Below are 15,459 nucleotides of genomic sequence, written 5' to 3' on the forward strand. Positions count from 1 at the left end.
ATTTTCTTAATTAAAAATAATCAAATTATCATTAATGTAATTTAATTTTTAAATTCACATGGGATTAAATAATAGATAGGCACATTAGCTATTAAACTTTGACTTGTCACACGAAATAAAAAGGTAGTTGTGGTGAATGCATTCAGTTTCAATATTTTATAAAACACCAAAAAAGAATTGTTTCATTAAAAATGACACATGTGGCATAGTTTTATAGAAAGGAAGAACATAAGAAATGCCTTGTGATGTGTATGGTTATATCAAATACTCTTTGTCTACTCCTCTAGCTGTGAAGGCTGTGGTTTAGGGCAGGTTTCAACAATGTTTGTGCAGGCAAAACCTGCCAACCTTGCTTTAAGCCATGTCATGTGCCTCACAGTGTGGCATAGAAAGTTGTGGGAATCTGCTTGGCATTCATACATGTATTCTGGAGGGCTGGAAAGTTAACACCCATGGAGCTTGCTTGACCAGTGAAGAATGGGGCTGATAGAAATGCGTTTCCCTTGACACACAGTTCATAAGACTCTAGGAAGGTCCTACTGAGTGGAGCATCAATTCATCATAGCACCAACAGGTCTTTATATTGCCTACCCTCCTCCCCGCAGTTGATTTCCTGTGTTAGTTATCTACTTTTGTGTAACAAATTGCCTCAAATCTTAGTGACTTAAAACAACAAGTATTTATTCTCACAGTTTCCATGGTCAACAAATCAGAAGCAGTTTCAATGGAGTGGTTCTAGCTCAAAGTCTCTCATGAGCATGTAGTTCAAATCTCAGCTAGGGTCATATTCATCAGAGGGCTTGACTGGGGCTGGAGGATCCACCTCTGAATTTACTCCTGTGGCTGTGAGCAGGAGCACTCAGTTTTTCACCATGTGGACTGGTGCTCACCTCATGACAGAGGGCTTTCCCCAGAGTGAGTGATCCCAGAGAGAAGCCAAGGGAGAGTGCAAGCAGAAATGTCTTATGTCTTATGACCTAGTTTTGGAAGGGTCATACCACCACTTCTGCTGTGTGCTCTCAGTGACCTAGAGTAACTGGTGCAATGTGGGAGGAGACTACACAAGAGTATGAATACCAAGAGGTGGGGACAATGGGCTCTCATGGTGATTGGCTACCATATTTCTATCCTTCATTTATGATCCCTGGAATCACTTCCAGTAAACTACTTGTAAAAGCATTTATTTCAGGTTCTGCTTTTGGGCAGAAGCTATGCTAAGACAACGAATGATTTTCTCTATATAATTTTTTTTTTAATGAGTATATCTGTATGTGCATACAAAAATATTTCTAAAACATTATTAAGTACAAAAAGAATAATGTAGAACTCTTCTAGTATATGTATATAACTAGAAGAATATTTGTAAAAACTTAATAATAGTTAATAGTGGCAGAAAAGGTAAGGAAATAAAGGCTTATTAATTTCAATTTTATTATTCTTAGCATTATTTGAATTTTTGAAACACACTTATGTATTTCTTAAAAAATAATTTGAATTTTTGGGGTGATGAAATTACAGTTAATTTTTAATTTCTCTATAAGTTTATGTATTAAAAGTATACTTGTACTTTTAAAAACAATAACTGTAACAGAGAAAATCTTTCCTGTGAGGAACTATGAAAAATGTTTAAAGGAAAGCTGAATTAAAACAGTACTTCAAACAGTACTGTGTTCAGTCTTTTTAGGCAGTGAGCTATAGTGTTAACCCAATTATTTCATACCAAAAGAAAAGTTGAGAGGCATTCCACTTCTATGAGAAATCCATGTCCAAGGACACATTTCTTGTCATTTTGTTGGCTGTCCATTATCTTAACATTATATTAAAACTGAGAATACATGGAAGAATTATCTGGAACCATGACCCAGAATTTTGTTCTTGTCTTCTGTTACTTTTCATATGTTTCAAACTAAGGTCAAATCCATTAACAATATGGTGCCAAGATAATGAGAATCCTATATAAAGCAGTTGAGAACTTGTTCCTATTATTTCCTCAAAGAACAGCTAAAAATTTACCTTGGAAACAATAGGCAACATTGGCTGGCAAAACAAGCGATAAACTAAAGAGTGCATCCTAAGTATCTTCCTAGCCCAAACTTCTCCAGTTAGAGCAGATGAAACAGGGGCCAAATAACCAGAAGATTTCTGGAATCAGTAGGTCTGTCCTGGTGAAACTGTTGTGGTAGCTGCCCCAGGTGATGCTCAAATATAGTTAAGACCAGGATGGATTTGGATTAAGCTTCTATATCTCTCTTGCCAACAAGACACATAGCTCCAACAGGCAATTCATAAATCTTAACATAATGTGACTTCACATTTTAATCTTTTTAAACCCTCACCTCTCTAGTTGTAAAGCAAGATTTTACTATCATAAGCAAAAGACATCTTTTGTAGCCCAGATGATATCTTAATAGTTGTAACTTCTATTAAAACCAGATACGAATTTATATTAATATATTAAAGAATTTGAATCATCTACTTCATTTGACTAACATTATAATGGAGGAGATAGACCAAAAGGCCTACAATCTTTTTTTCCCTAAAGATGAAAAAAGCGAATTTTAGAAACATTTTTTTTCCTGATGATAGGCACATTTCTCAGGAAGCCAGTTAATTTCGTACAATTTTAATTGTAAATCCAAGTGTCTTTGCCAAGTTTTCCATGTTGTCAATGAGGGACATCTGTGGCTAAGCCATTGTGTCTTTTGGGTGCTCTGGGCCATGACCACAGTGCTATTCCCATTCTGATACATATGGACACTAGCAAGGTTCATTATTGTAATCAGTATTGAGCCAGCTAATGTCTGAAATGCTAAGTGGCATCACTTTCCACTCCTCTGGTGTAAATCTCATTAATGTGGTACAATTCAAAGTCTGATGTAAATACATAAAGAAAAAAAAAAGTTGAAGGATTTTTTTTTCACAAACTGCTTAACTTTCCCTATAAGTTTTGTCCCCTTAAAAAAATCTTGTTGGGGGGTGCTTGGGTGGCTCAGTGGGTTAAGTGTCTGACTTCAGCTTAGGTCATGATCTTCCCGTCTGTGAGTTTGGGCCCCCGAGTCGGGCTCTGTGCTGACAGCTCAGAGCCTGGAGCCTGCTTTGGATTCTGTGTCTCCATCTCTCGCTCTCTGTCCCTCTCCCGCTCACGCTCTGTCTCTGAAAAATGAATAAACCTTAAAAAAAAAATCTTGTTGGGTGGAGGTGTAGAGAATTGGATGAAGGTGGTCAAAAGGTATAAACTTCCTGTTATGAGATAAGTAAGTCCTAGAGATATAATACACAGTATGATGACTATAGTTAAAAGTACTATATTATATATTTGTAAGTTGCTAAGAAAGTAGATCTTAAAAGTTGTATCACAAGAAAGAAATTGTAACTGTGAAATGTGGATGTTAATTAAATTTATTGTGACAATCATTTCTAAGTGTGTGTATGTGTATGTATAGACACATCGTATATATATATATATATATATATATATATATATATACACACACATATATACGTACATATGTGTGTGTGTATATATATATATGTATCCCTTAAACTTACACGGTGTTATATGTCAACTATATCTAAATAAAACTGGGAAAAAAAGTCATGAGTCTACCATGTTCCTCCAAATAGCCTTCTGAAAGAAGCTATGTCCATTTAGAGTGATATAAATTGCTTGAATTTTTATTTTTGTCTTCTTATGGCAAGCTTGAATATATAGTGGTAGATTTAACAAAGCATAGAACACAGTGGATAGCATGAATAAGGTTAAGTATGGCTAAAAATATCCTTGCCAGCAACAGACAGATGGGAAACTATAAAGTCTATACAACCTCAATTCCTTTTGCTCATTTATTCCTAACTCCTTTTAATCAAATATGACTGAGATGTAAATATTAATATAATATGCAAATTGTTATAGCAAGTTTTCTAAATTTTTCCTTCTGCAGTGAAAAGTCTTTTTTTTATTTTTTTTATTTGAAAAATTATTTTTAATGTTTTTTGAGAGAGGGAGAGAGAGACAAACATAAGCAAGGGAGGAGCAGAGATAGAGGGAGACACAGAATCTGAAGCAGGCTCCAGGCTTTGATCTGTCAGCACAGACCCTGATGTGGGGCTCAAACTCAGTGAACCATGAGATCATGACCTGAGCTGAAGTCAGATGCTTAACTGCCTGAGCCACCCAGTGCCCCTGCAGTGAAAAGTCTTGAACCATAGAGAGAGGGAATCTTCCTCTTTTGCTGTCCCCTCTCATTCTTTTGGCTGGGAGAAACACTGAATTTTAATGCCAAACCATATGTATTCTAGTTTGACTCATTAATTATTTTCATAATCACCATAAAATATAACCATAAAGTTCCTTCTCACTACTTCAAGTTTTTTTGTTATGGAAGTAAAACTAGAAAGAAATTGCTTAGGTGAGTTCCCTACATTGTTCATGATTTAGAGTTTCTCTTCAGAAAAGCTTCCCAAAGATTCTTATATCTTCAATGATGTGGTAATTCACTAACTGTACATACCAGCCTTAACTGAAAGTTCTTTTTCAGACATGGAGAGTAATTAAAGTTTTTATACCCTGGTTTTATCTAGGAAAATTAAAAAAAATAATATTTGGGAATTGACTTGAGAATATCAATTTAAATGTAAATAATAAAGAAAACATTATTTTCTTAGCTATATTCCAAAAGTTTCCCCTTGGGAGAGATTCAGTTTTGAAGTTAACACTTTGACAAGCATATTTGGAGATTCCAGTGCTGTAGTTTGGCCAGCACCACAGATGGATTGAGAGAGATGGCAGAAAGCTCTACTGTTCTATTTAGAGGAAGAGATTTGATACTTCATGGGATTGGCTCAGGGAGAAGTAATGGAGAAGAGAGATTGAGAATAATTTAATGTAACTCTGAGTAAAATATCATATGTTGTATAATACAAGTTCTCCCATAGTCTTCTCCACAAAATCATTAGTGAATTTAAATTGCTCACTCATGCTTTATAGAGAAGAATTCCTAAAGGTAGAAACTGAAGAAGTACTGAATCCAGCTTCAAGGCTCGTATGAGGTGAAAGCAGGTGTCCACTGTAGAGATTACATAAGAAATGAGAAAAGATTTCAATGATATGATTTTCAGGCTAGAGAATCACTTCCTTATCTATGACCCCACATCTCTCATAACTTGCATAGATAGAGCAGAATCTTATATTTGCTAAGAAGAAATCTTTATAGTATTTTAAAAAGAATGGTCATATTTGTGTGTACCACCCCTAGATTTGTCAAGGAACAAGGGCTTAAAGACAAGAATATATAAGCATGGTGGCTGGAATGACTTAAACCCCTGGAATTCTAAGTTACATGAACCAGTGATTTTCATTTAGGTTGGTTTGCAATATAAAATCTCCTGCCTGTGATGCAAACGCTTCTGCTTATCATCAGAAGGTCAGTCAGGACAGAGGGTCCTAGGTATTATAGATGGAGAATAGGTACAGTTAAAAAATCTGGTAGCTAAGGTAATTTGCCATTCTATCTGCCTCAGAGTGATCAATATCCAAGCTCTAGTTTCAACACTAGACTTGACCTCAGAGAAAGAAATCTAAGCGTTTCTCAATGAGAGAAACATTCTATTAAACTTTAGCTGTACCTTGTGTATTAAGGAGATAGCCAGATATTAACGTGGATGTGGAGGATGAGTAGAAGAGAAAGTTCTTTGTAGCTGGGTCAAACTTGGATGAGGAGGAAAGAAACAAATGTTCTGTATAAAGGTGCACAATAAACTATAAAGGTCACTTATAGACTAAAGATCTGGCCCTTACTCCTGAATTAGTATTGACTTCTCCTTGGCCATGCTTCAGCAAATTTTTCCCAATTAGCTGCACATGCTTTCTATTTATGACCCTGGAGTAAGCCACCTTTTCCATCCTTGACCCTATTAGCTCAATCCTTCTTCCTCATACCTCCCTTGTTACTGCCTGAATCTGTCCCCCATTGGGCTAACCATGCCTCTCTCTCTAGCAGTGTTTGTGTTTGCACATCTAGATTCCTGACATCTGCTCCATTCTTATACAGTATTTTGTTTTCCAAATGATATTAGGGCACCAACTTTGGCTGTTTGGAACTTTTGATTCCATTTGCTAAACTGTAAAAGTCATATGTGGAGACTTATGGGTAGCAATAACTGAATGCTCCAGTCCAGGGGTAACTATAAGGGCAGAAAGAGACACAGCTTGGAAGAGAGTGGGAAAACAGAATTAAAAATTATTAATAATATTGATTTTTACTTTTTCAACATTTCAAAAAATCTTTGTTGTAATTTATTCTGTCTCCCAAAATTAATGGAAGAGTTCTAGTCATGTTTCTCCAGTAGTTCAAAATGAGCCACCATGCTAGTTTCTTTCTACTCTTCTATCTGGCCCATCTGTAAGTCCTCCTTCAAGAGGAAGTCAACTGAACAGCAGAATACCAGGTTAGTATTAAACTTGTTTCAACCCTCAAACTATTCTATTTTTTCTGTAACTCCTTCCAATTTGGTCTTCACCTCTAATAAAACAAGTCGTGCCAAGATTGGCAAATAAACAACTTTTTTAAAACCCAGTGGGAAATTTTCAAGCAGCTAACTTGACTTGTCAGGAACATTTATATTCTAGCTTCTCTCTCCTCCTTTTCTTCACTTGGCTTCCAGGACATCACATTCTCTGATTATCCCTAAGACTAAGTAGATGCTTCTCAGCCTTTTTTTTTTCTAATTCCTCCTCTGCTCCATTCTTTTAACAATGGAGCACTCCAAAACTCAGTCACTGGATCTTTTCTCTTCTACGCTCACTGTATTGGTGATATCTCATCTAGTCTCATGGCTTTAAGTGTATCTATACATAAATGCTTCCCAAATAAATATATATGACCTGGACTTCCTTCCTTATAGCTTCCCAGCTAATATATACAACCACCCACTTGCTGGCTTGACATGGATATGCATAACTGTAACATATCACAAACTGAATTCTAGATCTTTCTGTGTAAACCTCCTCCCCACATAGGCTTCCTCATCTTAGTAAATGGCAACACCAATCCATCCAGTTGCTTAGACCAAAAAGCCTGAGGTCATCCTTGAATCCTTTTTGTCTAATATCTAATATCCATTTCATCTGCAAATCCTATTGTGTCTGACTTCAGATTATACCCCACCAACACTACACTGCTTTAAGACATCAGAATCTTTTGTTCTAAATAGCATCCTCAATGGTCCCCTGTTCCCACTTTGCTCTCCTAGGGTTTATTTTCAACATAGCACCAAGATTCTTTTGAAAACAAAGTCAGATTATGTTATTCTCCTGCTCAAAACTATCTAGTGTCTTTCAGTGTTTCCCAGAGTAAAAGCCAATGGCCTCTGAAAGGCCAAGAAGCCCTATATAATCTGTCCCTTTTTACCTTTCCATCCTTTCTTTACTTGTATCTTTTCTCAACACACTCCTTCCGCAGGGCCTTTGCTCTTGCCTTCCCTCTGTCTGGCATACTATCCCCTATATATCCGCATGTTCACTCCCTCACCTCCTTATATTTTGGTTTGAATATCATTTTGTCAGTGGAGCCATCTCTGATTACAGTAACCCCTTTTATTCACAGAAGATATGTCTGAAGAGCCCCAGTGGATGTCTGAAGCTGCAGATAGTACCAATGCTTGTATATGTTTTTTTTTTCTATACATGTGTCCTTATGATAAAGTTTAATTTATAAAATAGACACAGTAAGAGATTAACAATAATAACTAACAATAAAATATCACAACTATAACACTATAACTGTAATAAAAGTTATGTGAATGTGGTCTGTCTCAAAATATCTTATTGTATGCATTCATCTTTCTTCTAGTAATGATGTGAGATGATAAAATGCCTACATGAGGAGATGAAATGAAGTGAATGACATAGGCATTGTGACATGGCTTTAGGCTACTATTGACCTTCTGACCATATGTCAGAAGGAGGAAACTCTGCTTCTGGACTGCAGTTGATTAGAGGTTAGAGGTGCTAAATGAAACACCAGAAAGTGAAACCATGGATAAGCAGGAATTACTGTACCAAACCCCACATCTCTATCAATTCTAGGTTTTATGTTTCTGCATATCATTTTTCACTATCTGACATAATCTATGTCTTACTTGCCTGTTAATGTTACTTTTATGTTCCACCAGGGCATAAGATTAGGTGTTCAGTAGATATTGACTAAGTGAATGAATGAATGAATGAATGACGAAAAATAAATCCATATTTCTATTATATTACCTTCCCCATACCCTCAAAGAGAGAAATTTTGTTAATAGTGCTGTTCTCTCTCTGTAGGCAGTTGCAAAGACACAGGTTTTCCCCCACTCATTTGTATGCATTTTGGTTTTATCCTACATGTTTTAAGACATTTAAGTTTTAAAAATAAACAGGGATGCCTGGGTGGCTCAGCTGGTTAGCAACTGACTCTTGGTTTCGGCTCCGGTCACCATGTCATGGTTTGTGAGTTCAGGCTCCACAGAGGGCTCTGCCCTAAGAGCACAGAGCCTGCTTGGAATTTTCTTTCTCCTCTCTCTCTGCCCCTCTCCTTCTCTGTGTGTGTGTGTGTCTCTCAAAATAAATAAATAAACATTAAAATATAAAATAAAATAAAAACAACAAAGCTGATGAAAAAAAAATAACACTGATAAGAGCTAAGGTTTCCAAAACATTAAATGTAAGCAGACAACTTAAAAATGTGTAATTATTGGGGCGCCTGGGTGGCGCAGTCGGTTAAGCGTCCGACTTCAGCCAGGTCACGATCTCGCGGTCCGTGAGTTCGAGCCCCGCGTCGGGCTCTGGGCTGATGGCTCAGAGCCTGGAGCCTGCTTCCGATTCTGTGTCTCCCTCTCTCTCTGCCCCTCCCCCGTTCATGCTCTGTCTCTCTCTGTCCCAAAAATAAATAAAAAACATTAAAAAAAAAAAAAAATTAAAAAAAAAATGTGTAATTATTATAAAAGATCTTGTGGAAAATCACATTTGGGGAATATATTAGTCAAAACAAACACTGAACAATTTAAAACAGTAGACATAAACATGTTTTTAAAAATTGAAGTTAGATGGCGAATTTTCACTCCTGTTATTTACCTGCTATGAAATCTTTAGATTATACATAATATAATATTGCAGGGCCAAGGGGAGCTTTTCTTTAGCCAAGAACTGCTTTATTTCATCCACATAATGCCAATTGGAAAAGTTTTGAGACAATCACAGTGACATGCAGCATCCTCTAACTGACTTTATCAAAATTTGGGGATATGTCTGAGAAACCATTTTTCTGATACATTAATGATATATAAGCCAAGGCATTGAGCAAGGGGAAAGTTCAGTATTAAATGGGAAATTTCATTAGGGTATCATTTTGACCAATGGATACATGAAACTTTACTTGGCCATATGCAAATTCGTTTAGGGAATGTGTTTTGTCAACAATTTACCTAGAAATAAATTAAATCAATTTGAGATTTTGAAATATGATTTTGTAAAATATATCCTAGAGATTTTTTTTCTTTCACAAACGGAGGATTTAAGATCATTCACAAGGTGATAGTTTTCAATAATTTGAAGTTGATACTGAGAATCCCAGAGGCTGAAATGGTTGAGTGTAGGTTTAGTTTTGTTAATAATGAGGGGAAGGTGTCAGATAAACCATACAGTAGCATCCACAAATATCCTGCTTCCTTTTTACTGCCAAATCTGTCTCATGTTATTTCTGTCTACCCACCTCAAAGGCTCCCAAGAATTCAAAATACCTTGGCAATATGTGAGGCAGAACCCCGCTCCCCTCTGTTTCCTTACTTTGTTTAAACTTCACTCAACTCTCCCATTACCTTCTCTTTCCCATCTCACTAGAATCATATTCTTCCAGAAGCACTCATATTTTAATAAACACAAGCATTTTATGCATACACAACCCTTCACACACACACACATACTCACACACACACACACACACACACACACACATCCTACATTATGCTTACATGTATACATTTTATGCTATATCTATATATGGTTCTTCTATAAACATCAGTACTAGTAAACTGATTTATAGACCCTAATACCAACATTGGCAGAAGCTGAACAATGAAATACAAAATCAACACATGTTACAATTTTACTTGTCAACTATACCTTAACAAACCTGAAAAAAAAAACCCATATATTTCTCAATTGAGAAATAAATGATAGAGAGACGATAGATAGATAGATAAATGCAGGATTTTAATTATGTACAATTATGAACTCCAAATCATTGAATAAATGTTATTATATGCTAGGACATAAAAATAAGTGATATACTATAGTCTACTTGAGGATATTATTTGTTGAAATTTTTTTCTAGTGGGTTTAAGTTTCCTTTATCTTATTAATTTTGTTAATGAGATTTTTTCTTCATTTCCTCTAAATGTTTTCCTGTCTCCTGGAAATTGTACAAATTGACGTTTTACTCAATCTACTTGTAAATATATTAGGAGCTTTTAAGCATATAGTTTGTGAAAGGGGGAATCACAGGAGGGAAGTTTACATGAGAAGGTGTTAGTTTTTCTGAGGCAATATTCAAGGTGGCTTCTAAGCTCATCACAAGTTGAACACCATTTCCCATGTCATTGGCACCATGCAGTGAAAACTATACCTTAAACAACATCTTCATACTTCAAAGGGAATATAGACATACTCTCGTATCTAGCCATCAGGCTCATTTATCATGTCAAGTTTTTATAAAATTGCCTGCATTTTAATTGTCCAAGGGTAATAAAGGCAGTCATAATAAAAAGTCTCCCACAGAATCATCATCTAGTCTTAATTTTTTCATGCATCAGAATAGGAATTTGGCAGCTCTGTCCAAGTCTCCAAATTTCTAGAACTGGCCTTGGTACATACACTAGTTTATGTACAGCTGAAGTAGTTTTTGTGTAATTCAAATCATTACAGATTCATTTCTGTAATCTGAATGTCTTCTGTTACTTTGAAAATCTTTGTAAACTCTTTTGAGTGTTCTGAAAGGTGGCCAATTTTGAAAAACCTTTTCTTTTTAAGTGCCTTTCTAGAGGAAACATAAATAAAATAGTCATCAAAATTCTCTACGTCTCTGCAAAGGGTTTAATTCAGGGAGTTCGTGAAGTATTTCATCCAGAAAGTGATGCTATGATGTGGATGAAATGAAAAGAAGTGTAATGAAAGCAATCTTTATGCAACGAGAAAAAATCTAGCCCCACAGAAATTGTACAAATGCTTACTAGTTAAGTCTTTAAACTATGAGTCATGACCCATGATTAATGAAGTATTCCTCCTCAGCTTTCAGTAACCATGAAGGTAATTTTTATAAAAGTAGTTTTTACCCTACCCAGAGTGATAGCTAGAAAAGATAAACTCCTACATAAGGCAGTGGTGGGGGCAGAGAGGGAGGAGGTTACGATCTGCGTGGGAAGCTGTGTAGGTTGTCAGGGAAGCTTCTAGTCCAAGATGGGGCTTCTATTCCTCTAGCTTGAGCAGTTACCAACCGCTTTTCAGTTGTTTAGTTGACCTGTTCTCTCTCTCTCCCTCCCCCACCCCATTGTCAAATCCAACACATTTGTTTGAAAACCAGCATATAGCTTTTATTAAAACAATCCTTGAGTTTGTGTCAACTTGCATCAGCAAATGGACTAAATTATTAAGATTTTATTCACATACATTCTATCATCCAAGCCATGTGTTTCTGTAAATATCTTATTGAGTTACTTCTCTTAAAAATAAAGATGCTGCACCCTTCAATATACTAATTCAGCATTTCATTGGGAATTCTCCAAGGCCTTGGGTCATACTGTTCCTAGTTTTCACCAAAGAAATAATTTCTATCTTTGCATTGCTCAATCTAAGACTGTGGGTCAAAATTATCTCCATAGAGAATACATTCCCCTTACCAAACAGAAATTGATATTCTGAATTTATTTTTCTCTTAAAACCGAAAACTTCATAAAATTGTTTTAATTAGCTTTCTTTTTATCAAAGACCAAGCAATCTAAAATGTCTACATTATATGTTTTGTGTAAACTTATATGTGTATCTATATCCTTCTATATACTTGTGTCTATGTGTATAAACACACACATACACTCATACAGAGAGGTACATGAAATGAAAAAATAAAGCAGAAGTCATAGCAGCATATTTTCAAAACCTTTTTGTCAGTTTTGTAATCCCACCAACCTCTGAAAAGGTGTCTGGTAGGTAATGCTAATCTGAAAACTTGGCAGATCCATAGTTCCCGTGAAGAGTTTGAAATGATGATGAAGCCATTCCCCTCGTCACTTTAGGAGCCCTTTAACTCCTCATTAATACAGGGCAATGAAACTGAGTACAAGGCTTACTTCCCCAGTCTTAACTGCCTGTCACTATAATCTGAGGAGGTACTTCTTCTTTATCCACAATTTCAGTACAAGCTTTTTTGGCCTAATTTCCAGAAATTAGCTCCCCTTCAATTATCACCCTGATTATTTCCGAGACCCCAAGGGAACCGTATCATATATACTCTAGGACAAAGGCCTCTCAGGTTTTTAGATTCCAGCTGCTGTGGCAGAGCTCACCCTTACAAGTTTGTGGTCTTCTCTGAGAACGCCAGTCCTCCAGTGTAACTCTGCTGGTGCTCCCTGGATGGCCTTGAGTTGTATCGCTACTCCACCCAATTCCCACATCGCAACTAAGACCAGGATGTAACTTTTATCAAGAATTTCCTCAGGAGTTGAACATAACAGATACACAACTCAGAAAGTACGTTACAAGTGCTACTAGAGACCCAAACATGGCCGTTTATAACTCTGGGTGACCTGCAGTAAGGGACAGTGTAACCCCTGACCCAGGAAGCTTCAGCTATCCACACCTCAGGGCTCATTGAGGGGAAATGTTCTTTTCTGCCCAGGCTGGTTAACAGCATGCCTGAGAAGATCTAGGGACTTCACTCCTCACAACAACCCTATTATAATGATAATAACCACCACCACCATAATAATCCTTTTTACAGATGAGAAAAATAAGGCCCCAAGAAGCTAAAGGTTCAAGATCACAAAGCCAGGATTTGAAAACACGAAAGTGTCTGATTCCAGGAATCTAGAGGCAACTAAAACTCTGCTACGGTCAGAGCGCTAACTTCACACAGGATTTAATGAAATTCTGACAGATTCTTGAGTGAAGATGAGAGAGCACTTTGCCCTGGGGAAGGAGTCAGGTGAGGGAAAGCAGCAACCAAATTCTGAGGGCTGCAGGGCGTGGGGGTGGGGGGTGGGGGTGGGGACCGCTTACTCTGAAATAGCACCTCCTACTGCAGACTTCCAAGCTATGATGGCATCAAAGTTTATGCACTCTGAGCCCAGAGGGAACTGCCATACTTCCCTCACCCTGAGTAGAAATCCTAGCCGTCCTAATACTGTATCCCCAGTATCCTGTGCAGCAGGGAGGAAGAGAGAGAGAGACCTGATATTATCTCTACTGTTCTTTAGAAAGCTTCCTTCCTATTCTAAGCTATGATTCATCTGATGGCTTTTTGGCTTGAACTATGAAGGTGAATATATATATATATATGTATATATATGTGCATATATATACAGTTGACCCTTAAACAGCATGGGCCTGAACTGTGCAGGTCTACTTATAAGTTGATAAATATGGTACAGCACTGTAAATGTGTTTTCTCTTCTTTATGATTTTCTTCACATTTTCTTTTTTTCTAGCTTACTTTATTGTAAGAATACAGTACATAAGACATATAACATACAAAATATGTGTTAACTGACTGTTTATGTTATTGGTAAGGCTTCTGGTCAACAGTAGGCTAGTAGTAGTTAAGTTTTGGGGGAGTCAAAGTTATATGTGGGGGGCCCTTGGGTGGCTCAGTTGGTTAAGTGTCTGACTTTGGCTCAGGTCATAATCTCATGGCTCATGAGTTTGAGACCCACATGGGGTCTCTGTTGTCAATGAGGAGCCCACTTTTGATCCTCTGACCTCCTCTCTCTCTGCTGCTCTCTCACTAGTGCTCACACTCTGTCACTATAATCTCTCTCTCTCTCTCTCAAAAATAAGTAAACATTAAAGTAAAAATTTATGTGTGGATTTCCAACTGCATGGGGGCTTGGTGCCCTTAACTCTCACATTGCCCAAAGTTCAACTGTATATATATATAATACATATATAATATATATATAATATATAATTATATTATATATACTATATATATATTTATAATAATATAATTATATATATATTATATATATAATATATATAATAATAGATACTATATTTATATATAATAAATAGATATTTATTATTATTTATTATCTATTTATTATTTATATATGTTATATATAATAATAATATTATACCTGTTTATTATATATATATAATTAGTGACAGTGCTATTTTAAAGATATATGAAAGGACGCCTGGGTGGCTCAGTCAGTTAAGCATCTGGCTTCAACTCAGGTCATAATGTCGCAGTTTAGTTCAAGCCCTACGTCAGGCTCTGTGCTGATACCTTGGAACCTGGAGTCTGCTTCAGATTCTGTGTCTCCTTCTCTCTCCATTCTTCCCTGGCTCTCTTTCTCTCTCTCTCTCTCTCTCTCTCTCTCTCTGTCAAAAATAAATAAAGATTTAAAAAATTAAGTTAAAAAGATATATGGAGAATGATGTGAACACTATAGAGCCCAAAGTCAAAACCTGAGGACCCACAGGCCAAGGCTGGCAATATGGTAAGCTCTGTAAGAGGATGTGTGCCACTGGAGAGAACAGAGGCCAGAGGTGAAGAAAAAATAGTGCATCTGTACCTGGTGGGCAGTTAAGAGTCAAGCAATAAAGTCAAGACAAATTACTTGTCACCGAGACAAACAAGAATGCAAGTTCTACTCTTTAAAAATGTGGATGGCAATTTGTAGTTGTACTTGCTTGACATAATTGAACTCATGGAAGATGGTATAGTTCTTTGCATTTTCATGTAGATTTTACAACTACTGTAAAAAAATAATTTTAATGGTGTGTTACTTCATTTTATCTGCTATCTCAAATTATTTGATGCAATAGCTTCCTCTTCAAGTCAAAACACTTTTACCTTCAAAATTCAGCAAGCTTTAGCAGCAATTATAGTGACAATTCCTGTAGAATGTATAAAGTATATCCTCAAATTAAAGTCTAAGCTGGGAAAATGGAATGCTTTATAAGATTTTTACTGCAGAAATCTCTATCCTAACAACATGATACTATTTTTAAGGTGATGAATACAGGCCTAAGATAGTACACTTCTCCCCAGTCAGGGTGTAAACATAATTCTTAAAGATGTACAAATTATCTAAACAATGTATCTTAGCTCCACCCTCTAGGCATAACTAAATTTGACTTCATAATCCCAAATTCTCAGACTAGTAGCTAGGGAGCTATTTCAACACAGAACTTCCAGACTTGTAGAACCA

This window comes from Neofelis nebulosa, chromosome 3 (assembly GCF_028018385.1).
Source record: "Neofelis nebulosa isolate mNeoNeb1 chromosome 3, mNeoNeb1.pri, whole genome shotgun sequence".
Classification (NCBI taxonomy): domain Eukaryota; kingdom Metazoa; phylum Chordata; class Mammalia; order Carnivora; family Felidae; genus Neofelis; species Neofelis nebulosa.